Genomic DNA, 25599 nt, shown 5'->3' with positions numbered 1-25599 from the left:
GGGGAGGGAAAATAAAGATAAGCGCAATAAAAACTTTGCAGGGCCTATTCTTAGCAATCAGGCCCGCCTGTTTTCTGTCTTGGGAGCTGCCAGGCCTCCTCTGGAGATAGCACATTCATATCTCTTGACAGAATCAAGTATGTCATACGCAGGGCAAGCCATTTAGATTCTGGCGCCAACTTCCCATGTCTGAGTGGATTTTGTTTCAACAGTCATTAATGTGTTCTGTTTGGGGGGGGGTGTTAACTCGTAAAAACGCAAAATCATCTGTAATCATAAGCCAGGGCTAGTTTAAAAAGCAAATAAAGCTTGCGATAATAGAATACGTATACCTACTTTGGGCCAATACAGACTTTTTCTTGGCGGGGGTGGGGGGTGGGGTGTATTCTGCAACATGTCCCTGAGGCAATGACAGTGCATTTTGTGGTGGGTTTCTAGGGGGATGTCCACGCATCAGTCTGCTTTATTAGTTGTTCTGTGATGAAACCGCCAATGTTACTATACATTATCGCTGTCTGGCAGTGCGCTCTTGCACCTTAGTGCGACAAAAGTGGGAGACACAGCGCGCCCCGAAATATTTGTGGAATTAAAAGTAAAAGAATTTCGGGAGGAAGCTGTGGGACACACACTGATTGGGAACGAACCAGTGTTTCTGTCCTGAACCTTTCGCAGGTGCAAACTCCTGAAAACAGGATCACCGGCTCAATATCATCAGCAGCAAAATCCACAATGAATGTACAATAAAAAGGACATCAGGCTTGACTAGAAATCGCAAAACCCTGGAAGCCACCAGTCAGCTTAACTTTGCAGCGATGGCTCCATAGACATTGGCGTAATGTACTCACGTAAAATTGATGTTCAGTATGAAATTGGCCAAAGGAAAGGCAAAACCTTTGGCTTTTTGCTACCTGGAGCACACTTAGGGAATACATTAAGGACATATACAAGGGTCTTACTTATGTTCCTCCTCCTCCTCCCCACCACGTTGGATACAGTCCTTTGAGCCTCAAATCCCCCCCCTCTCTTTTGTATGGCTCCTTCACATGTGGTAGGTGGAGAAGATCCTCTAACATAAGCTCCCTCCTGCACTTCCCTTCTTTGTTCTCAAGTAACACACAAGTAACACACAAGTAACACACAAGTAACACACAAAGACCCTGAGTTTGGGAAAGATGGAGGGCACTAGGAGAAGGGGACGACAGAGGACGGGATGGCTGGACAGTGTTCTCGAAGCTACGAACATGAGTCTGACCAAACTGCGGGACGCAGCGGAAGACAAGAGTGCCTAGCGTTCTATGGTCCATGGGGTCACGAAGAGTCGGACACGACTAAACGACTAAACAACAACAACAACACACAAGTTTCCCTCACACATCATTTAAGTTGCTTCCCCAGAGCACCTGCTTTCCCCATCGTTCTTTAACTTCACAGACAACACTGCTCCCAGACTGTTGCATCCCAGTGTTGTCGCCCTATTTCTTGGGTTACAAAGGTATGCACAATGTCTCTTTTTTCAAATTACATTTCCTGTAGGTCAGTTTCATTTGTTGAAACATTAGGGTTACATTAGCAAGAAAAGGGGGGGGAAGAGATGGAGAAGGCCATGGTGGGTTGGGGTCAGGTCGGGTGGCGATGTTTCTGTTTTACTTACTGTATGTGTGGGGTTGTGTCAGCTTCATTTGTGCTATTTGCTTGTGTTCCTTTGGTGATGAGAGAAGTTTTGGTTGGCCTAGGGCAGGCACCCCCAAACTTCGGCCCTCCAGATGTTTTGGACTACAATTCCCATCTTCCCCGACCACTGGTCTTGTTAGCTAGGGATCATGGGAGTTGTAGGCCAAAACAACTGGAGGGCCGCAGTTTGGGGAAGCCTGGCCTAGGGTGTGGTTGCTTGTTTGTGGTTAGCTGTGGTGAACTTTGTTTTCGTGTGTGAGTGGGGTGGGTGGGTGTTTTTGAATCAGGTATTATTATTATTATTATTATTATTATTATTAATACCCCGCCCATCTGGCTGGGTTTCCCCCGCCACTCTGGGCGGCTTCCAACAAATACCAAAATCCATTAAAATATCACAGATTAAAAACTTCCCTAAACAGGGCTGCCTTTCGGTGTTTTCTAAATGTCAGGTAGTTGTTTATCTCCTTGACCTCCGATGGGAGGGCGTTCCACAGGGCGGGTGCCACTATCGAGAAGGCCCTCTGCCTGGTTCCCTGTAGCTTTGCTTCTCGCAGTGAGGGAACCGCCAGAAGGCCCCCGGCGCTGGACCTCAGTGTCCGGGCTGAACGATGGGGGTGGAGACGCTCCTTCAGGTATATAGGACTGAGGCCATTTAGGGCTTTAAAGGTCAGCACCAACATTTGAATTGTGCTCGGAAACGTACTGGGAGCCAATGTAGGTCTCTTAGGACCGGTGTTATGTGGTCTCGGCGGCCGCTCCCAGTCACCAGTCTAGCTGCTGCATTCTGGATTAATTGCAGTTTCCGGGTCACCTTCAAAGGTAGCCCCACGTAGAGCACATTGCAGTAGTCCCAAGCGGGAGATAACTAGAGCATGCACTACTCTGGTGAGACAGTCTGCAGGCAGGTAGGGTCTCAGCCTGCGTACCAGATGGAGCTGGTAGACAGCCAGGTTAGCCATATTGATTCGAATGCTGTTGGTGGATTCTTGTCGTTGTCTTGTTGGGCTGTGTATGTGATAAAGGGGAGCCATACTGGGGTGAAGGCGTCTTCTTCCATTTGTCCCCATGACAGTTTCAGTTTATTGGTTCATTTTTCTAGTAGGGCTGTTTCCCATACTATTCGGTACCGTTGGTCCATGCTTACTCCTGACAGGTCTCTCCAGTGTCTGGTTATGATGTTTCTGGCTGCTGAATGTAGGTGGGTTATGAGTTCTTTGTAATGTGACAGTGGGCATTATTGTCTTGGAAGATGTTTAGTAGGGCCAATTCTGGGGTGATTTCTAATACTTCCTGCCCTATCTCCTGAGGCTCCAATACTTTGGCCACCTCATGAGAAGAGAAGAATCCTTGGAAAAGACCCTGATGTTGGGAAAGATTGAGGGCACTAGGAGAAGGGGACGACAGAGGACAAGATGGTTGGACAGTGTTCTCGAAGCTATGAACATGAGTTTGACCAAACTGCGGGAGGCAGTGCAAGACAGGAGTGCCTGGCGTGCTCTGGTCCATGGGGTCACGAAGAGTCGGACACGACTAAACGACTAAACAACAACACCTGAAATAACATCAACATTGGTCAATATTTTTATTTTTTTTAAATCCAAACAGCCCTCCCACAGCAGCTGAACCCAGCCTTGCATTTTGGGAGGGATGGAGGAGAGAATGGATCACAATTCATACTCACTACCTAAGTGGCACTTTCTGAAACGAAACACAAGCCAAAATGGAGCCAGTCTTCAAAACTGGCGCATCTCAAAACGTTGTGATGCATTTCTCTAGCCAATCCATGTGCAAAAAACGTGTAACTATGATAAATTGCGCATACAAATGCATACGTCAACAAAAAATAATATTAAAAATGTGTCGTATCAGGGGGTGTTTGCAAAAACATGTCCGTTAAGCATTTGGGGAGAATTCTCTGACTATTTTTTCCTGAGGGCTTAAGCAAAAAATTCGCAAGCCAGCTCAGCTCTTCACATGGAAACCAAACAGGCTGTTAGAAGAGGTGCGAAACCGCCCCCCTTGGCTCCGGCCATAAAAATGCAGCGAGCTGTTTCTGAAAGAGGCCTGAAGCTCTCCATCCTTTCTCTGTTGGCCCCCAGCAGGACTTTAAAAATATTTTGCAGGCCAAGTAACGTAACTCCAGCCTCCAAATGCCATCCCCCAACAAAGGATGTTTCAGAGAGATGCTTAGATTTGGGCTTTTGGAAGGAGCACGACATGCTCTAAGTTGTTGCCTGCACCGAAATGTTTGTCATTTGCGCTAAACTTTGGGGGTGCCTGATCTAATTTACAGTCCCCCATTATATACAATGTCTGTCTACCACTGCAAGAGTTATTTAAAACCTGCCAAAGCGCTCAAGTATTTACAGTGGTCTTTCAAATATAATATAAATTTGTCCCAGTCTTTACTGAAGTTTTGATCCTCCTGGTTTCTGATCTTCCCGGTTAGTCTTGCCATCTCTGCGTAGTCCAATAGTTTGATCTGCCAGTCCACCTGGTAAGGGTCTTCTCGTTTTTGCAACTCTGGGCAAGAAGCATCCTTGCAGCTGTTGTAACATACAGAAACAGTCTTTTCAGTTCCTTCGGAATCTCTGCACCTACAAATCCTAACAAAAAGGATTCTGGTTTTCTAACAAGTTATTTTACATATTTTTTTCCCCAATTCATTGTACTGTATTTCATTTCCCATAATTCCATAGGAAGCTACCTTGATCCATCCAGCTCAGTATTAACCTACAGTGGTACCTTGGTTCCCAAACTTAATCAGTTCCGGAAATCCATTTCAAAACCAAAGCATTCCAAAACCAAGGCGCACTTTCCCATAGAAAGTACAGTGGAACCTCGGTTTATGAACATCTCGGCTTACGAATTTTCGGTTTACGAACGCCGTGGACCCATCTGGAATGGATTAATTCACTTTCCATTACTTTCAATGGGAAAGTTTGCTTCGGTTTATGAACCAATTACACCCATGCTTCGGGTTAAGTACGCGTCACGTTGAGTACTCCGTGGACCCGTCTGGAACGGATTAATCCACTTTCCATTACTTTCAATGGGAAAGTTCGCTTCAGTTTATGAACGCTTCAGTTTATGAACAGACTTCCGGAACCAATTGTGTTCATAAACCGAGGTACCACTGTAATGCAAAATGGATTAATCCGTTCCAGACTTTTACAAACAACCCCTAAAACAGCAATTTAACATGAATTTTACTAACCTAACTAGACCATTGATCCATAAAATGAAAGCAAAAATCAATGTACCGTGGTACCTCGGTTTAAGAACAGCCCTGTTTACGAACTATTTGGTTTGCAAACTCTGCAAAACCAGAAGTAGTTTCCCGGTTTGCGAACTTTACCTCAGTCTAAGAATAGAAGCCAAACGGTGTAAGGGCACCGGCGGCGGGAGGCCTCATAAGGGAAAGTGCGCCTCGGTTTAAGAACAGTTTCGGTTTAAGAACAGACTTCCGGAACAGATTAAGTTTGTAAACCGAGGTATCACTGTACTGTACTATAAAATAAATAGATGATAAAAATACAAATTAATTTTTTCTCTCACGTGCACTGATAATAGTCATTGTTTGGAGGGGGGGGGCTTTTATCCATTTCCGCCGTCACACAATCAATCAATCAGTAGCTGAACTGGGTTCCACACAGTCACAAAAACAAGTCACAAAAACGAAGTCACAAGCCACAGTCACCGTCATAGAATCATAGAGTTGGAAGAGACCACAAGGGCCATCCAGTCCAACCCCCTGCCAAGCAGGAAACACCATCAAAGCATTCCTGACAGATGGCTGTCAAGCCTCCGCTTAAAGACCTCTAAAGAAGGAGACTCCACCACACTCCTTGGCAGCAAGCTCCACTGTCGAACAGTTCTTACTGTCAGGAAGTTCTTCCTAATGTTTAGGTGGAATCTTCTTTCTTGTAGTTTGAATCCATTGCTCCGTGTCTGCTTCTCTGGAGCAGCAGAAAACAGCCTTTCACCCTCTTCTATATGACATCCTTTTATATATTTGAACATGGCTATCATTATCACCCCTTAACCTTCTCTTCTCCAGGCTAAACATAAAACAAAAAAGCCACACAAACAAAAACGCAAAAAAATAGCAAAAACAGAAGCTCCAAATATCACCTCTGTGTTGGGTAGGTGCTTGGGACTCAACAGCTGACACACTCACCAGGAAGCCTCTGATTAGCAGCCGAAGACTCAATTTACACATGGAACACACTCAACAGGAATCGGAACGTATTCTGTTTCCAAGGCAAAGTTCACAAACCGGAACACCTACTTCCAGGTTTGCAGCGTTCTGTTTCCAAGTCGTTCACAAACTAAGCTGTTCTAAAACCAAGGTACCACTGTACTCTGATTGACAGCAGCATTCCCGACAGGGGTCTCTCCCCTCTCTACCTGGAGATGCAAGGTACTGAACCTGCGACTTTCCATGTGCAAAGCAGATCCTCTACCCTCTTTGCCCTTCCCAGGACATAATGTTCTCCTCGGCTGTCTCTTCTTTGAATGCCCTTTTTTTTCCACCACCCGAATGTTAATAATTGAAATGCCAGGGCATTCCAAATGCAACTGAATGATTGATGCATCTGGCAGGGTAAATCTTCTATACTTTTCCAATCTGTTCCCCAACTGGCCCACCATATGGTTGATAGTAAAAGGCAATGGTTTTTGATTTTGGCTTTAACGAAAAGAGGAAGAAGATTGCCCTACCCTGGAATCTTGCAGTCAAAAGCCACATGTTTTATGCAGGGAGGGAGGCGGCTGTTCAAGGACTGTTCTCTGGGCTCTGATGTTCCTGCCCGCATTCGGAATGAGCACATTCTGTCATTTAAAAGGCGTGATTTACCAGTGCGAAGTCATGGCAAGGACACTCCTCCTGAGGCCGTTTGAACAGGTGCTCCTGCTGTCTACTAGTGCAACCAGAGATTTGCTTGAAATGCGGGAAGGCGAAGGTTGCTTAGCTCACAGTGGAGTGGGGCTGAGATATAGTGCTTGGAGGAGCGCTGCCTTGCCAGGAGGACCCGAGTGCCAGACTGCAGAAGCCTTCTGGGCAAAGACTTCCATGGTCTGCAATCCATACATTATCTAGCAGTTTCTCAACAGCAAACAGGGCTGAGCTGAAAGTGGGTGGGTATTTCACAAACACTTTTTGCTGCATCGAGAAGCACACCTTCTTTCAAAGAGAGTTTTGCTCATCCTTTTAACAGGTGACCTGTTAACTGAGCATTCACAAAGTGAGGAGGGAGTTTAGACCCCGGCTGTTTATTATTTGTTTGTGGGGAGGTTACATGACATTGTGTCAAGCAAGCCTCATCCCACACTTTCCAGGGCATTTTCCAAGTCCAATTAGGAGGGCCGGGTGAGGATGCAGGAAGTGAATTTGTTGCACACCAGTTCCAAATCGAGTTTGACAATGCACCCTGAATTTGCTGGTATGTGATTAAATTCTGCCTGAAAATATCAGCAGTCTGAATTGCCCATGGATAGCAATCCTTTTGATGTCATGGGATTACAACTCCCACCATCCCTCTTGCAATTAGGCAGGTGCCGTCACTACACTTTTCTAGATACCTGCTGAAAACTTTTCAGTTTTCAGATGGGCCTATCCACTGAGACTTGGGCTTGTCGATCGGAAGGTCGGCGGTTCGAATCCCCGTGACAGGGTGAGCTCCTGTTGCTCCGTCCCAGCTCCTGCCAACCTAGCAGTTCGAAAGCACCCCAAGAAAGTGCATGTAGATAAATAGGTACCGCTCCGGCGGGAAGGTAAACGGCGTTTCCGTGTGCTGCTCTGGTTTCACCAGAAGTGGCTTTGTCATGCTGGCCACATGACACGGAAAACCTGTCTGCGGACAAATGTTGGCTCCCTTGGCCAGTAAAGCGAGATGAGCGCCGCAACCCCAGAGTCGTTCGCAACTGGACTTAACTGCCTTTACCTTTACCATTTTCATCCAGACACAAAATCTGGTTATTTCTATTTTCCGAATTCATTTTAAATGTTTTGTTGTGCTTTAATTGCTTTTAGATATTTTCAAATGTTTTCAGCATGTTTTTATTTTTTATTTTATTTGCCTTTTCTAATCACAGAAGTGTTTGCCGCCCTGGGCACCTTTGAGAGGAAGGGTGGGATATAAATTTAAAATAAATCTAATAAATAAATACTTGACCATTGGCCATGGTGGCTGGAACCCCTGGAGTCCAACATCTGGAGGGCCAGAGGTCCCCAATCTCTGTTTTGAAGAATCCGTGTAAGGGCAGATGTTGGAGGGGGGGCAGTAATTTGTCCCTTTTGACAAGACAAACGGGCTAACGTTATCTTATCTGAAGGCAGCCCTGTTTAGGGAGGCTTTTAATCTTTAATCAATTATTTTATTCTTTTGTTGGAAGCTGCCCAGAGTGGCTGGGGAAACCCAGCCAGATGGGCGGGGTATAAATAATAATGATAATGATAATATATTATTATTATTATTATTAGTATTATTATTATTATCTTCCCAAAGACTCTCAGCACCTTGAACAAACTACAGTTCCCAGGATCCTTTGCGGGGGGAGCCACAATTGTTTGAAGTTGTATAATAGTGTTCTAAATGTACAATGAAATGTGGAAATTGACAACAGGTGTGACTTGAGAGATTCCGCTTTGGATTTAAACCATGCCAATATTTTTTGTTCTGTACAGGCTATCTCATGCTATGTGAACATGAATGGGGCACGACAGGAGGGGCATAGGACCCTATCAGACAAAATACGCACCGGAAAATAAAAAAATGAGGGGCTGAGGTATTTTGATTCTTTGATGTCTGCAGTCAAAAATTCAAATGTGAAAATCTGAGGGCGAATTTCCACTTGTAGATTTGAGATTCGGGGGTGGGGTGGGGGAACACCCATTGATTTCAGCATCAACCAGATGTGGAAGAGCTGTTTGTGACTGCAAACCTGTACCCTGTTACTTGGGAGTAAGCCCTCTTGAATTCAATGGGACTTATTCTGAGCCGACCTATTTAAGCTTGCACCGTAACAATGTAATTCTATATAGCAGGGTTTGGGGGCACCTGTGGCCTCCAGGTACTGCTGCATTAAAATTCCCATTATCTCTGAGCACTGGCCATGCTGACTGGGGCTGACTCCACAGGCCACAGCAGGCTCCCCACCTCCACTGCGCACACTTAGACCTGGGAGTGAGTCCCATTAGACACAGTCTAGAATTGCACTTCACGTGCGGTTAGCTCAAAGTCAGAATTTAATTAAAGAGCAGACCACCGGCTGGGATCATACATGATTCCATTTCCTTTTTCCTCAAACATGTGAAGAGAATTAGGTTAATAAAGCGATTGACATAGCAATGACTAATACGATTAAAGGTACTAGAATAATTCTTCTGCGGCTGCAGGCCGGTCAGTAAATTAACTCATTAGATTCCCTCTTTCCCAGCCAGTCTGGGCGGCTTCCAACACAATATTAAAATACAATAATCTATTAAACATTAAAAGCTTCCCTAAACAGGGCTGCCTTCAGATGTCTTCTAAAAGTCTGGTACAGTAGTTGTTGTTCTCTTTGACGTCTGGTGGGAGGGCGTTCCACAGGGTGGGTGCCACTACCGAGAAGGCCCTCTGCCTGGTTCCCTGTAACCTCACTTCTCGCAACGAGGGAACTGCCAGAAGGCCCTTGGCACTGGACCTCAGTGTCCGGGCAGAAGGATGGGGGGTGGAGACGCTCCTTCAGCTTCTGCTCCATAAGCTTTTGCAGTCTAAAGTCAGACGATCGGATGCATTCAGTGTAATCCTTAGTTGCATATCCATTTAATAGGATCTAAAAGGGAGCCTACAGTTCTTCCTCCATGACAGACAATTTCCTCCTTGACCCATTTTTATTAGATTCCTGGTTTTGCCTTTCAGGAGGCATATTGATATTTCACAGTGTTTCATTTTTAAACTCAGCAGTTCAGGCGTCATAACTCCTATATCACTCTCTATTGTCCCTGAATCTTGCATTATGACCTTAATAATCTCGTGTTGTTGTTGTTTTTTAATGGTAGATTTATTTGTGGTCAACCAGTGGGGGAACCCCCCCCCCCGGTCTGCCCTCTCTTTGCCTTTAGCTCTTGATCATACCGTATTTCCTTGGAACAGGACTCCTGAAATGTGACTTACCTCTTAGTAGACTTTCACAGGCTTGGCAGCGAAAGTCTTTTGCTAAGCCGTTTTAATGCTGCGCGATACGTTGCTTAAACAAAAGTTCAGCGTGGTGTGTGACCTTGGATGGCACAGATGGTTAATAAATTGTTATGTACCCGAGTCTAGCGTTGAAGATCTGGACCTGTCAGAATTTGACAGATTGCCTCTCCCCCTCCCCGCACCCGCCCGCTTTCCCTTCTTCCTTTGGGAAACGCTGGGCCCTGCACTGACATCTATCCTTGATTAATAGGAGAGCATCAAAATGCTAGGAAAAGACACTCTTTCAAAGAGGACGGTTCGAGAGGGTGTGCTTTTTTATGCTAAGAAGGGAATCTGTTAATTACCTTGATCAACGCTTAACATGACAGCAATAATAATAAACTATTAACTGGGCTGCTGTAAGGGGGCCAGCTTGAAAAAGTCTCCAGAAAACTCAGTTGCTACCCAAAAAGGAGAAAAAGTTGCCACCAGAGTTTTGACTGAGGCTGGAAGGATGAAACATTATTACTACTCATAGTAGTACTACTACTAGTTACACTACCCTGCATTGCAGGGGTTTGGATTAGATGACCCTTAGGGATCCCTTTCAACAAGTAAATTACAATATTAAAAACTCTGTTCTTATACATTTGTAGTAAAACACTGTATTCTTATCTAATGCTGTATTTATAAACCTCTGACTCATTAACAGTACCAGCGAAATAATGAAAACATCATATACTTATACGGCAACCATAAGATACGGAACAAGTGGCTGACATACATGATTAGCATGGGCTGCCGGTTTGTTTGCAGGATTTAAGCCAGTGTGGTGCATTTGTTTGGGTGTCAGGCTAGGAGGAGCGAGGCCTGAGTTCAAATCCCCACCTCCCGCAAGTTCATTTAGGCCAGTCACCGTCTCTCAACCTGACCTACCTCTCACAAGGTTGTGAGAATAAGGAGGAGATAAGTGAGGAGAATAAGTGAGGAGGTTCACGTGTGGTGCCTTGTGGTCCTTGGAGGAAGGGTGGAATAAATAAGGAGCAAATACAGTCATACCTCGGTTTAAGTACGCCTAGGTTTGAGTATTTTCAGTTTAAGTACTCCGCGGACCCGTCTGGAACGGATTAATCCACTTTCCATTACTTTCAATGGGAAAGTTCGCTTCAGGTTAAGTACAGACTTCCAGAACCAATTACACTCATACTTCGGGTTAAGTACGCTTCAGGTTGAGTACTCCGCGGACCCGTCTGGAACGGATTAATCCACTTTCCATTACTTTCAATGGGAAAGTACGCTTCAGGTTAAGTACGCTTCAGGTTAAGTACAGACTTCCGGAACCAATTGTGTTTGTAAACCGAGGTACCGCCGTACATAAATGAAAATCAGGTGCTGGGCCTGCTCCGAGTCTCTCCACTGGCTGAAATTCTTCAGGTGGCTAGGCAGGGCCTTTTGAATGGTGGTGCCTCCAAGGAGGCTCCATCACTGTTGGTTTGTTTTTTTATCACTTGGTCAAAACATGGCAGCTTTTTTCTAGTGGGTAGCTACTGTCCTTTTAATTTTAGGCTCCTGTCATAATTTGTTAGTTTCAGCTAAGGGGGTTGGGTTTGCAGACACTTAATTCACCACCGTTTAACTTTTTTGTTCTAACAAAGAGTTTCCATTTTGTTTCTTTCCAGCTCTGTGTTCTGCCGGCACCTCTGGGAAAATGCCGAGAAACATGCAGGACGGCCCTCAGCTCTCCTTAGGGTCCAGAGGTTGTGTGGCTGCTTTGAATTCCAACTGAACTGACTGCACTTTGTGCTTAGTGACTGGCTGGCTGATTGACAGTGATAGATTGACTGCTCTCTCTCTCTCTCTCTCTCTCTCTCTCTCTCTCTCTCTCTCTCTCTCTCTCTCCATCCCCACCAGATCCTCCTTTGGCCTCTCTCACTGTGGAAGCTGAAGTGGAGCTATTAATGTGTACATAGATCAAGATTTGCCAACCACAGGGAGACAGCGATGCTCTCCTTGGCATAGCTGTTAACTTTCCAGGTCAGTCTTTTCCTCCCTCCCCGGCAGGCTCCTGAGAATCTTCCCTCCTTGCAAATAAAAAAATCAAAAAAAAATCGGTGTGGTGGCAGCAATGGGGAAGAGATGAAGGAAAGGTTGGCTCTCTCTGGGCTTGCATGACTACCAGCCAGCTTAATTGCTTTTGTGTGCGCGCGAAATAAAAACGGCACGTAAATGGCACGTAAAAGGTCGCCTTTGTCTCTGCCTTAAAAATCGATACCTGCCTAACCCCGATTTCTAAAGTGTGCTTGGCTCCCACGAATGTTTTCTAGCATGGCAGGAATGCTTTGAAACACCTGGAGGAAGGTTTGCCCGCGACCAAGGGGCGTGTGGGAAGGGCAGCTATGTGCTGGTGCTGCTGCAGAGAGAAACTTTCAGAATTCTTATAAGCAAAGCTCTTTCCCCTCCCCCTTTCCTGCAGAGGACCCCCTCCTCCTGCCCATGCCCAGCCTCATCCCAGTCTGCCTCCTGCTCCCGCCCTCCCATTGAGAGAAGAGATTGCTGCCAACACGGTTTGGGAAAGAGGCAATCATGCAGTTGGCTCTCGCGCAGCCGTGCATAAAACTGGGCCGTCTATTTCTCAGGCAAGGGAGCAGATGGGCAGATGGCAATGCAGAACTTTTCCCTCGCCTTGGACAGGACTTGCCCTGTTCACTGTGTGTGGAGGAAAAGGGGATGCAAGGAATCTCCATCGTTTCTTGGTTTGGGAAGCAAGAAGATACAAAGGGCCACAGATCTGCCGCCCTGAATAAGCGTCCCAAAAACAGCAGCAGGTTTTTTTGAAAAGTTACCGTAGAACTGGTTAAAGATACCCAACAACCTGAAGCAACACTGATGCCTTCCACAAGATTGTACACTCTGCACAATAGCAAGCCAGCCAGTGTTTTGACTCAAGAACAAAAATAAATTATTAGGTATTATTATTATTATTATTATTGTTATTATTATTTTATTTGTACCCCGCCCATCTTACTGAGTCTCCCCAGCCACTCTGGGCGGCTCCCAATTGAATATTAAAACAATACAGCATTAAATATTAAAAACTTCCCTAAACAGGGCTGCCTTCAGATGTCTTTTAAAAATAGGATCACTGCTTATGTCCTTGACATCTGTTGGAAGCGTGTTCTACCGAGAAGGCCCTCTGCCTGGTTCCCTGTAGCTTTGCTTCTCGCAATGAGGGAACCGCCAGAAGGCCCTCGCTGCTGGATCTGTATCCGGGCTGAATGATGGGGGTGGAGACACTCCTTCAGGTATACAGGACCGAGGCTGTTTAGGGCTTTCAAGGTCAGCACCAACCCTTTGAATTGTGCTCGGAAACCTACTGGGAGCCAATGTAGATCTCTCAGGTGTTATGTGGTCCCGGCGGCCGCTCCCAGTCACCAGTCTAGCTGCCGCATTCTGGATTAATTGCAGTTTCCGGGTCACCTTCAAAGGTAGCCCCACATAGAGCGCATTGCAGTAGTCCAAGCGGGAGATAACCAGAGCATGCACCACTCTGGCGAGACAGTCCGCAGGCAGGTAGGGTCTCAGCCTGCGTACCAGATGGAGCTGGTAGACAGCCACCCTGGACACAGAATTAACCTGCGCCTCCATGGACAGCTGTGAGTCCAAAATGACTCCCAGGCTGCGCACCTTGTCCTTCAGGGGCACAGTTACCCCATTCAGGACCAGGGAGTCCCCAGCACCCGCCTGCCCCGTCCCCCAAAAACACTACTTCTGTCTTGTCAGGATTCAACCTCAATCCGTTAGCCGCCATCCATCCTCCAACCGCCTCCAGGCACTCACACAGGGCATTCACCACCTTCACTGGTTCGGATTTAAAAGAGAGGTAGAGCTGGGTGTCATCTGCATACTGATAATGTTATGAAGGGGTGTGCATGTCATTCTGGATAAAACCCTGCGTCCTCTTCCAGACCTGCGACCCTGTGTCTGTGAAGGTAGAATGTAATCGGGGAAGCTTGCAGTTCCTTTGTCAAGGTGATGGCTTTGGCTGGCTAGTAAGCAGCATGATTTAGCACAGGCATCCCCAAACTGCGGCCCTCCAGATGTTTTGGCCTACAATTCCCATGATCCCCAGCTAACAGGATCAGTGGTCAGGGATGATGGGGATTGTAGTCCAAAACATCTGGAGGGCCGCAGTTTGGGGATGCCTGCTAAAATTTAGCATATTCAAAGAAGTTGCGCTGTGCCATAGAAGCAAGCGGGGTTGGCCTTGCCCCGCTCCCATGTATGTAGGAGAACAATAGCCAGAGTCTGGTGTATCTGAGCTGGAAACTGGAGGTGGAAAGCCGGAAGCTGCATGTCTTGCTCTGTGCTGCTCTTTGGGGTTCCCCTGGAAACCTAATGAAGAGGCAAGATCTGTTGGGGTGTTAATGCCGTGAGCCCCTCCACCCTATGCTTGGGTTGTAAATATGTACAAATAAAACCATATATATCCTAAAGACACCACAATCTTTGCTGGCCTTCGTTCCAAGGAAACCAAACCTGGATAAGCGCAGGAACTGAGCCTTTCGCTGCTCTGAGATCAGGGTGGGGCATTTCAATATCATAGTGCCCTCTAGGCTGGTTAGTGTTTGCAATGGGGAACAAGTATTAGTAACTGCGGAAGCAAACAGGTCTGCAGTTTGAATGGGAAGCCATGTGCATTTAGGGCTCCTCCAGACATTCTTTTAAATTGTGCATTCATGATAGAATCAGGGCAATTATACACAATCCTGTCTTCAATACAGTTTGCATTTGCAAAAGTTATGGGGCAGTCATACTGCTTCATTTCCAAAATAACATAATACAGTCATACCTCGGTTTAAGTACGCCTTGGTTTGAGTATTTTCAGTTTAAGTACGCCGCGGACCTGTCTGGAACGGATTAATCCACTTTCCATTACTTTCAATGGGAAAGTTCGCTTCAGGTTAAGTACGCTTCAGGTTAAGTACGGACTTCCGGAACCAATTACACTCACACCTCGGGTTAAGTACGCTTCAGGTTGAGTACTCCGCAGACCCGTCTGGAACAGATTAATCCACTTTCCATTACTTTCAATGGGAAAGTTTGCTTCAGGTTAAGTACAGACTTCCGGAACCAATTGTGTTTGTAAACCGAGGTACCACTGTAGAGTGGTTGCTGAATCAGGCCAGTGGCCCATCTAGTCCAGAAACCTGTTGTCACAGTGGCCAACCAGAAGCCAATCAAATTTTCTGTTTCTTTATTTATTCTTGTTCCACTTTTGGCATCCTATAGTGCAAGAGTGTCCCTCTGGATGGCAATCATGTGGCAGCACGGGGGGAGCATCTCAGAACAACTAATACAGCGGCGTGATGTGTGGATGGTCCAGTATAAATTTGCCACCAATGCACTATTACTGTGCAACGATGTGGTGTAGAACACAGCCGTAAAAAAAAAAAAGTTGGGGAAAAGGGCATAAACCTCTCCTCTCACCATACCCAGAACGCAATGGATGTGTGACAGATACCTGTGGTTTCTCCATTTCAGGAGCAAAAAAACAAAACAAACAAAAAAAAAACCCACATTTGCAGCTGTGAATAAATGTCCTGAACATGCACCCCCAAACTTCGGCCCTCCAGATGTTTTGGCCTACAACTCCCATGATCCCTAGCTAACAGGACCAGTGGTTGGGGAAGATGGGAATTGTAGTCCAAAACATCTGGAGGGCCGAAGTTTGGGGGTGCCTGGTCCTGAACATAGTAAGAGGTTTTCAAAAAAAAAGAGACGACTCCTTGCCTAGGATGTTGTGCAGTCAGCACAGCACCAACCCAGCTTGTGTTCTAAGGAATAAAGTTCAGGAATATCACATATTAATGCAGTTTAAGTCACTCCTTTCCCCACCGCCCCTCGGACACATAGATAAGATGTTTGTCCTTTTTTAAAGGAATGGGGAAGCAATGAGCACGAACAGTAGAATCCGAAATGGCCTGTTGCATGAAATAGCATGCACTGCAGTCAATCGAGGGCAAGCAAGCTGGCATGGCAACTCGAAAACCTGCAGGACGGGAAGTTGCCCAGTCAAATAACAACCTTCAGATCTCTGCTTCCGCTCCTCCTCCTCCTGACCTCCCTTTTTGAGAAAAGTGGCAGGTTCTGAAGTGGTTTTTAAGCAGTATGCTTAAGGTAATCAGCGGTTTGGTTCTCGGCAGAGCACAATGTACAATGTGAAAGATTGAAGTTAGTATAAGAAAGATAAGATTGTTCTTTGTTGGGCTTGCGGGGGGCAAACAAGACCTGATGCCATCCTTGCAATTAGCAAATGGTACAAAAGGCCTTTTTAAGAGTAGCAAAAAAATAATAATAAAGAGACTTGAGGCACCTTAAAAGACTAGCCCATTTATAATGCCCTAAACCAGGGGTCAGCAAACTTTTTCAGCAGCGGGCCGTTCCACTGTCCCTCAGACCTTGTGGGGGGCCGGTCTATATTTTGAAAAATATATATGAATGAATTCATATGTCCCACAAATAACCCAGAGATGCATTCCAAATAAAATAACACATTCTACTCATGTAAAAACACCAGGCAGGCCCCACAAATAACTCAGAGATGCATTTTAAATAAAAGGACACATTCTACTCATGTAAAAACACCAGGCAGGCCCCACAAATAACCCAGAGATGCATTTTAAATAAAAGGACACATTCTACTCATGTAAAAACACCAGGCAGGCCCCACAAATAACCCAGAGATGCATTTTAAATAAAAGAACACATTCTACTCATGTAAAAACATGCTGATTCCCGGACCGTCCGTGGGCCGGATTTAGAAGGTGATTGGGCTGCATCCGGCCCCCGGGCCTTAGTTTGGGGATCCCTGGCCTAAACCTTCGTGGACTCAAAGCCCACTTCGTCAGATGCATTAAGAGAAATTTTAATTGGCAAGCATATGAAGGAGAAAATTGTAAAATGCAGGATGGATGGCAACGAGATGCAAATAACTGCAGCCAGTGATCATTAGAGCATTATGCTAAATGGGCTCACCTTTTACAATAGCAAATTGGTGATAATTTACTCAGCGTTGCTGAGATGATTGTGGTTAATGAAGTAAGTCTACATATCTATATATTCCATATGCAACATTATACATTTGTAGAAGTGCTCTTTTCTCCACGCAGCACCCTGCATAGGAGACTGGGCAGGCTAGGGGAGCATGGCACACAGTGGGTTCCACCAGGGCAGTTTTTTGGGGCAGACATCCAGGTCCCCAGAATGCAGCTGGGCTGGCTTACCACATTTCAAAGCACATTTAATAATACACAGGCACACATGTAACTTGCAACTTAGGCACATTTAACATCTTCACCTTTATGTGCCTGGCAAAAAATTTTTTTAAGGGGGTGGAAAGGAGCCCGTCCATCTGGGGGGACTTTGGTAACCCCACCCACGCCATTGAACCCAATGTGTTTTGGCTATATGCGGTGTTGGTGCCCCGTGTAAATTGAGAGTCTCCTGCGCGTCCAGTTAAGTCTGCATCATTTGCATCCAACACTTGGGGAAGGGCGGGGGGCACCTGACCCGATCCTATCCACTGAACGCGGGCCTCGTCTTGGGTGGCGACGGGTCCCCTCTTAAACTTACAGTACCTACGAACAAAACTCCTAAGCCTGGCTTGGCTGGAGAGCTGGGCGAACGCATGGCGTCCCATGCGCTCCTGTCTTACCCTTTCTACGTGCCGGGGATTAATAAAGTCCCAGGCAGCGCGGTGGTCTCCTGGGTCCGCCTTATGTTGCCAAAGGGATCTCCCCACTTGGGTTCAGCGCTGTGTACCATTCCAGGCGGGGCGTTGCGGAGTTGTGGGGGTTAGAGAGAGAAGGAGCAGCTCTGGGGGCTTGGCTTGGCTTTTGTCCGCCCTTCATTCTCTCTCTCTCTCTCTCTCTCTTTTTGCAGTAGCCGCTCGCTCTCAGCAGGGGCTCCCTCGCCTTGCCTCCTTGTTTGCTTAGCGGCGGGCCGGCCGCAGAACTACTTTTGCGCACACAGCAGCAGCAGCAGCAAACAGCCGCGTCGCCCTCCCGGGTTTTTGTGCGCGTGTGAGTGCGCGCGCCGCACTCTCTTCCAAGGAAACCCGACGGATTGACTGGGGCGCCCCGCGGCAGCGTGCCTGGAGGAGCCGTGCCTTTTCCGCGCAGCCCGATCGCCCAAGGAAGAGGAGGGATAACCGTGGGGGGGCTTGTTGACACAGGCACGATCCCGGGAGTTGGAATTCCCCCCACATACACACACCACAGAAACACACACACCCAACGCGAAGGTGACGGGGGACCCTGGCGGCTGCAGCTGGTGCAAAAGAGTGCTGTGCGCGGAAGAGGCTCTGCTACTTAACTGCTTTAACGTCCCTTATTATTGTCCTGGATCAAGAAGGGAGAAGACGACTCGATCCACCACCCCTGCTCTCTTCCGCTTCTTCCCCGGTCCACTTTCGCCGGAGATGGCATTTTGGGTGAGTTGCTCACTTGCTTTTCCCACCTCACCCCCGGCTAAATTTGCGTTCTCTCTTTTGTTTGCACGCTCCCTCCGAGACCTGGTGGCTTCTGCCCGGGCTGGGAGAAGCGGCAGCAGCAGCAGAAAAGAAAAGAAAAGAAGGGAAAGTGGGCTTTTGTGGTATGTGTGCTTAATATTTTTTGCATTGAGAGTGGTGGAAAGGGGGATCGCGCAGAGCCCTTCCCCCTCCCCATCTTTCTCCCCCCCCCAGTTTCATTTTCTGCACCTCGTCTTCCCAAGTTTTCCCCTCCGGCGCTCATTCATTTTCCCCTGCCCTCCCTTCCCTTCCCTTTCCCGGCGCAATCGAGGCGGCGCACGCGGCTTTTGAATGCAACTTTTCTACGCCGCGCAAAAGGGCATCGGGTTTGGGCGGTTTGCTGGGCCGGGTCCCTCGGAACTTATTTGGGAGGCCGCCGATCTGGTTTGGGGGGTGGGATGGGGGGCCGGCGTCGCCTCCCTCGCCGGGCACTGAGGAGCACTTGTATACACATCTGTGCGTCTGTGTGTGAGTTGGCCGGCCGCTGCGTCCCCGGGAGAGCGAGGTGTGTTTACAAGGAGAGCCTCCGGCCTTCCAGAATGACCCTTTTATTCTTGCCTGCCCGCTCGCCTCCCCCCCATTTCGCTTGCAGCCCCACCCCGGCAGCTTAGCAAGAGGGGTGTGTGTGTAAGGGCGCCTTTCTGCCACTTTTAAGCCTTGCCAAGGGAAGATGGGTTTGGCTGGACTTTTCCCTCCAAAGAGACCAGCAGTGTTCCTTGGGAATCTCTCGGTTTCAGCCATCATAGCCCTCTAGAGTGGCCCCCATCTCCCTGTCCCATTTGTCTGGTGGAGGAAGAAGGGGGAGAGGAGAGCCATCCAGCAGTGGCAGCAGCAGCAGCAGAGACCCTTCCCCTCCGAGCACTCGAGGGCTGGACTTGGTCCCACCCCCTCTGCCTCCTTTGTTCAGATGGAGGTGCTTGTTTGTCCCACTGGGAGCTCTGGAAGAAACACGAAACCTGCTTACCAGAAGGAGGGAGAAGTGGGGTGGATGCGGGGAGAGCCCCATGCTCCTCTCTGAAACCTGTCTATATTATGGGGAGTTGGGGGCACGCAATGGGGGGACGACGACAGAATAGCTGGTGTACTTTTTTGCCCATGTGCATGCTTAGAGGGAGAGGCTGAAGGGCTTTAGGGAGGGAAAGTCCTGCTGAAGGGGAGACGGAAGATAGCCCTGCAAAAGTTCCAGCGATTTTTGCTCTGTGTTTTGAACAGGGAGTGTCCCTCTCTGTGTACATTATTACGCACATGCACACCCTTCTTGTGATCTGTTAGCAACAAGATTCTCGGAGATGTTCAGTGCAAGTAAAGAAGATCTCAGTTTGCACTCTCACCTCTTCCCAACTTTTAGGCTAAGCATGCCCAGATTTGATGGCGTGCAAGAACTTTGTCTGCAGAGTTGGCGGTTTCTGAGTAAAAAAAAACACCCAACAATCGTGTGCTTAAAATCACTTAATTGTTGGGTATAGTTCCCCATTTGACCATCCTTTTGTGCTCATCCCAATCAAAGAGGCGAATGGGATGATTCACCCTCTCTCCCCCTCTGTGCATGTTAATGAGGTAGTAAAAAATTTATGTACAGTATCCTGGGCAAACGGTAGTTATTACATGGCAATTAATTCGGAATCAAACCTGTGTGTGCTTTGCAAGCATGCTAGAAGTTGTTCATTAAAGACAGATTCATTTATCAACAGAGTTTATAATTCACACACAGGAGCTCCCCTTCTGGATTTTTTTATTTTTTATTTGGCGGGGTCGGGATTGTGGCTTGGGTTAAACCCCTGTCTCCCGCAGGCTCTGGTCCCAGTCTGGATCAGGTCCCCCCCCCCAGAGGCAGATGTTTATGGCTAAAAAAAAAGGGGAAGGGCATTTGCAGGGCCAAGCTGTTCTCACAGTGGCCAGCCAGGTGCCTGTGGGAAACCTCCAAGCAGGACAGGAGCACAACAGCACTGCTCACCTGTGATTCCCAGCAACCGGAATTCTGTGTCATGCAGCCTCTGACAGTGGAGGCCTTTGTGTTCATTCATCAGATGTCAGAATAAGAATATGGCTTTCTTTTTCTTTTTATAATTTGTTCTTGTAGTATTTGTTAGCGTTTCTTCTCTTTTGTTCATTTGCGATGTTTGTTGCACTTGCAGAAAACCCAATAAAATATTATCTTTTTAAAAAAAGGATAGGAAAGTGGCAAAAGCAAGCGGGGGGGGGGGTCCTTCTTTTCCCCTGACCCCCGTTTGGGTCACAACTGAGGCTGCCATCCAAGCGCCACTTAACCTGGGAGTAAACCCCACTGGAACATAGGAAGCTGCCTTCTGCTGAGTCAGCCCAGTGGCCAGTTGAGCTCAGTGTTGTCTGCAACAAATGGCAGTAGCTCTCCAGAATTTCAGACGCTGGACAATCCCACTCTGGGGAGTGAACCTGTGAGTTCCTGGAGGCTGAACCTGGGACTTTCTGCTGACACTGCAGATGCTCTGCCCACTCAGCAACAGCCCTTCCTCCGATCTTAATCCAGCAGAGCTTCTGGGCTGGACGTGGTTGGGATTTCCCCGTAAAGGAGTCATTATTACCATTAGCGCACCCGGTGGGTATGTAATCTATCAATACGACAGGGAACGCTTCCCTTTCAGTTTGGAATAACTGGGCTTGTTTTCAGGGTGGGGGGTTAAGAAAACCAACTATCCCCTTGCTGGGACAGCTAGTGGGATTTTGCCTTTCCCACCGGCCCTCTAGCTACTGGATATTACAGAAAACCTGAGACGTGAAACCCTCCCCTCTTTTATAAAAAAGCCAATTCTTCCCCAAAAGGACCAGCCCTCCTCCTTTAGCAGTGTAGACTTGGGAATCTGCCCTGGCAATAAATATTACTAGTTGTGGACTCATAGTACAAAATAATTGTGTTTCTTTGGAAAAGTTGCCAAACTTTGCTGTGGCTGACCTAGAGAGAGGGGAATTCGTGCTTTGGGGAGGACAGCGTTGCCTGCGCTGTGGGTGGGTTGCCAGGAGATTTCCTTTGCAAGTGTGTCAGATGTGAATCAAAAGAGAGGGGGGAGAATCGAGACTCTCTTCGCCAACAGCTGTGGCAGACGGCCACTTTCATCACCTTGCGCTGCCTGCAGAGGAGCAAATGTAACACATTGTGGTGTGACCGTTTGCCAGCAGATGTCACCCCCTGCACTGGAGAAAAATGGGAAGAGTCCCTGAAGATTTGGGGAGGAGGGGATGCCCTCTCTCTCTCTCTCTCTCTCTCTCTCTCTCTCTCTCTCTCCCCCTCTCCTCCGGGCAGAGGCTGGGCTTGGTGGCTTTGTTAAACCACTGCCTTTTCTTTTAGGCCAAATCCTATTGTCGCCCCATCGTCTGTTGAGGGCTTTGGGGGCATCTGCGCCCCCAAGCCACTTAACTGCATTTCCAATCGAGCTGACAGCGCTGCTGGGTCAAAAGTCCAGAAATAATGGACCACTTCCATGGGACGCTGAGCCGGGTTGGCTTGGGGGAGAGGAAGGAACATTCCTTTAAATGAAGGACATCTGGCAACGCTGCTGCTGGTTGTTGGCTCTTGGATTTACTGGGGTCAAGTGGGTGGTGCCGAGATTTTGTTTCATTCGTTTAGCAGAGGCTAAGTCACTGGGTGCATGGGTGTGGGAAGAAAAGACAAGGAGCCCCAATATAACCATGTGTACGAATGAAGGCTTTGGAATACTATATTTGGTTCTGTGGTCTCCCTGCGTAGGTTTGCAATCACAGAGGGTTGCCGTGTTAGTCTCTTGCAGCAAGAAAGAAAGCGTCCATAGGACTAAGACCAGGTTTTTCTAAGCAAGTGTCTTCATAATCTGATGTGCAACATGGACATTGAAGGTTATGGATGCCCCATGCATCCATCTGTCCGGCTTCTCAAAAGTCCTTTTCTGTGACGCTGTGGTCTAAACCACTGAGCCTCTTGGGCTTGTTGATCAGAGAGTTGGCGGTTCGAATCCCTGCGACGGGCTGAGCTCCTGTTGCTCTATCCCTGCTCCTGCCAACCTAGCAGTTCGAAAGCACGGCAGTGCAAGTAGATAAATAGGTGGGAAGGTAAACAGTGTTTGCGTGCACTGAGGGCCTTCTCAGTAGTGGCACCCGCCCTGTGGAACACCTTCCCATCAGATGTCAAGGAAATAAGCAACTATCTGACTTTTAGAAGACATCTGAAGGCAGCCCTGTTTAGCGAGGTTTTAATGTTTGGTGTTTTATTGTGCTTTTAATTCTCTTTGGAGCCACCCAGAGTGACTGGGAAAACCCAGGCAGATGGGTGGGGTATAAATAATAAATTGTTGTTGTTGTTGTTTGTTGTTATTATTATTATCCATCACGGTGTCCCGTTGCGCTAGAAGCGGTTTTGTCATGCTGGCCACATGACTGGAAAGCTATCTGTGGACAAACGCCGGCTCCCTCGGCCTGAAAAGCGAGATGAGCGCCGCAACCCCATAGTCGCTTTTGACTGGACTTAACTGTCCAGGGGTCCTTTACCTTACCTTTTCCCTTTGTAGTGTGATCAGGGAACACCCAACCGTTGGCTTATGCGTGCTTGCAATTTATTCATTTATTTAAACAATTTATATGCCACTTAACTACAGTAGTCTCTAAAGCAGTTTACAAAGACACAATACAAAAATATATATAAAAAACAGTTAAATCGCCTGCTGGAATAATAATAATAATAATAATAATAATAATAATAATAATAATAATATAATGGCGCTGGAAGTTCAATAGGGAGGGAACCTGTCTGACCTCACCTGGAAAGAGTTCCGTAAAATTGGGCCCACAAATTGTTAAGAGCCTTGTAAATTGACCCAAGAACCTTGAACCTGGCCCAGTATCATATGGGCAGCCGGTGCAAACTTTTGAGCACATGGTGGTTCAGCATCTGCTTGAAGATCTCCAGCAAGAGAGAACGCTTTCCCCTCTGTTGGTTCCATTTTTCAACCTGTTCTTACTGCCAGATTGAGAGGGAGACTCTGCATGTTGTTGGACTACAATTCTCATCATCCCTGACCATTGGCCATGCTGAATGGGGCTGATGGGAGTTGGAGTCCAGCGACAACAGGAGGGTCATGAGGTGTGGGGTATACAGTGCATCCATAGTAGAGAGAAGAATTGCTTTCAAAGTTGAGGTTAAAAAGGTGAAAGCAGGAACACACACGCATGGGTGTTTTCCTAGGGCAGGCATCCCTAAACTTCGGCCCTCCAGATGTTTTGGACTACAATTCCCATCATCCCTGACCACTGGTCCTGTTAGCTAGGGATCATGGGAGTTGTAGGTCAAAACACCTGGAGGGCCGAAGTTTGGGGATGCCTGTACTAGGGCATGAATCCACAAAGGTTTATTCCACCAGAAATTTGTTCCTCTTTAAGGTGCTGCAGGGGTCTTAAACGTTTTGGAATACTTGGGAAAAAAGAATAGCTGAGAGGCTGGAGGTTTTGGTGTGTGCATTCAAGGCCAACATCTCTGGTTGTCATCCTAAAAAGAAAATTACATAACAGCTTTTTTAAAAAGCATGGGCATTAAAGATTCATGGCACTTCTGGAGCCCTGGCACTGGAAAGCAGCAAAGCCTTGTTTGTGCCGGAGAACTTTCACCTTCTGCAGGAAACCCAGGCCAGTTTCCCTTTGCATCGTTGGGTGGCCTTGAATGTGTTGGGTGCTCTCTAATGTTTGTAAAATAGGCCGCAGGCTACCCAAACACACGGCAGGTACTTGCAGCAGCTATCTGTACTGTTAAAAGTTCTGCATTGCTTTCGAGGTGTACAAATGGCCTTGCAGAAAAAGAAAGCACATGGCAGGTTTGTGTGGGAAGGTTTGCAGTGGTTCTTAAAGGGTGTGGCAAGTGCCGCGGAAAGATTCATGGACAATCAAAGGAACATGTAAACATGTCAGTGCATTGTAACAGAGTACAGTATAGCATAGTATCAAAATAATAATAAAAATTGGGTGTGTGTGTGTGTATACAACCAGAAACAGTATCCATGCCTCTCTCCAAGAATATTGGCTATTCTGCTCTCTGGTTCTCCACAACATATTGTTGTGAACAGGGATTTTAAACAAATACGAAAGATCAGAAAAGAGAAAGGCTTCTTTGTGTGAGAAGACGAGAGTATGTTTGTCTCAAATTAGACCTCACATAAAGGAGATTACTCACCTCTCATGGAGTTTGTATACACGCTTCATATTTAAGAGGCTGGTTTAGAATTATTTTTTGGGAATGATCCATGTTCTCACGTCGCTGTGTTGTTTGATACTTTTCTGGGTGTCCTGTGATAATAATACAAAGTAGTTGTGTTCTGTGTTGTAAATCAAGCCCAGCTAGGAGTTGCTTCTTTGTGTTTTCCAATGTATTTCTTATCAATAACTGGTCTGAATAGAGGGGAAAGCTGAAAGTTCAGAAACAGCTTTGAGGAAGACCTTGATGGAGGGTTGAGGCAAATGTGATGGGGCACCCACTTGTATTTTGCTTACCTGTGTGCCTTGTTCACTCATAATAAATCAGGCAGTGAGGTGGGGGGTATTTATTTATTTATTGTCTGAAATGGGCGAGGCGAGGGAAAACCCTCCTCAGCACACGAATGGGCCATTTTGGCCATGACTAATTCATGGGAGCATTAAAATAGTTAGGGTGTGCTCCCAACTGATGCTCTGGGATAGCTCAGTCAGTAGAGCATGAGACTCTTAATCTCAGGGTCGTGCATTCGAGCCCCATTTTGGGGAACAGATTGCAGGGGGTTGGACCAGATGACCCTCTTCCAATTCTATGAAAAGTCCGAGATACTGTGATATCTTGGGGAGGAGCTTCACGTACTTTGCCTGGGGAAGGCGAGTGTCTGAGACCCTGGAGAGCCATCAGTGTGGACAAAACCAACCTAGATGGACCAAGCACCTGACACTGAGATGTTCGTGTGTTCATTCTGGTGCTTTTTATCTCCCACCTGAAACTCACAAGGTGATCTCATTATAGCTGAAATAGCTCTCTGACAACCAGCAATGTTTCCGATTGAATGCCGCTGGTAGGACATTCACATACAGTGGAACCTCGGTTTATGAACAGCTTGGTTTACGAATTTTCAGTTTACGAACGCCGCGGACCCATCTGGAACGGATTAATTCACTTTCCATTACTTTCAATGGGAAAGTTCGCTTCAGTTTATGAACGCTTCAGTTTATGAACAGCCT

At 47.1% G+C, this 25599-nt stretch overlaps 1 protein-coding gene across 1 annotated transcript in view; it reads left to right on the top strand.

Moving 5' to 3' along the window:
- The first annotated feature begins 17776 nt into the window (after nucleotides 1–17776).
- PLXNB1 (plexin B1) overlaps nucleotides 17777–25599 on the top strand; it is a 142972-nt gene continuing 135149 nt past the window's right edge. The window contains exon 1 of the mRNA XM_060271238.2: nucleotides 17777–18327. The gene's annotated coding sequence lies outside the window, so the exon portion shown is untranslated. The remainder of the gene's footprint in view (nucleotides 18328–25599) is intronic.

Source organism: Zootoca vivipara, chromosome 2, assembly GCF_965207765.1.
Source record: "Zootoca vivipara chromosome 2, rZooViv2.hap1.1, whole genome shotgun sequence".
Taxonomy (NCBI): domain Eukaryota; kingdom Metazoa; phylum Chordata; class Lepidosauria; order Squamata; family Lacertidae; genus Zootoca; species Zootoca vivipara.
This window is presented reverse-complemented; position numbering and strand designations above follow the sequence as displayed.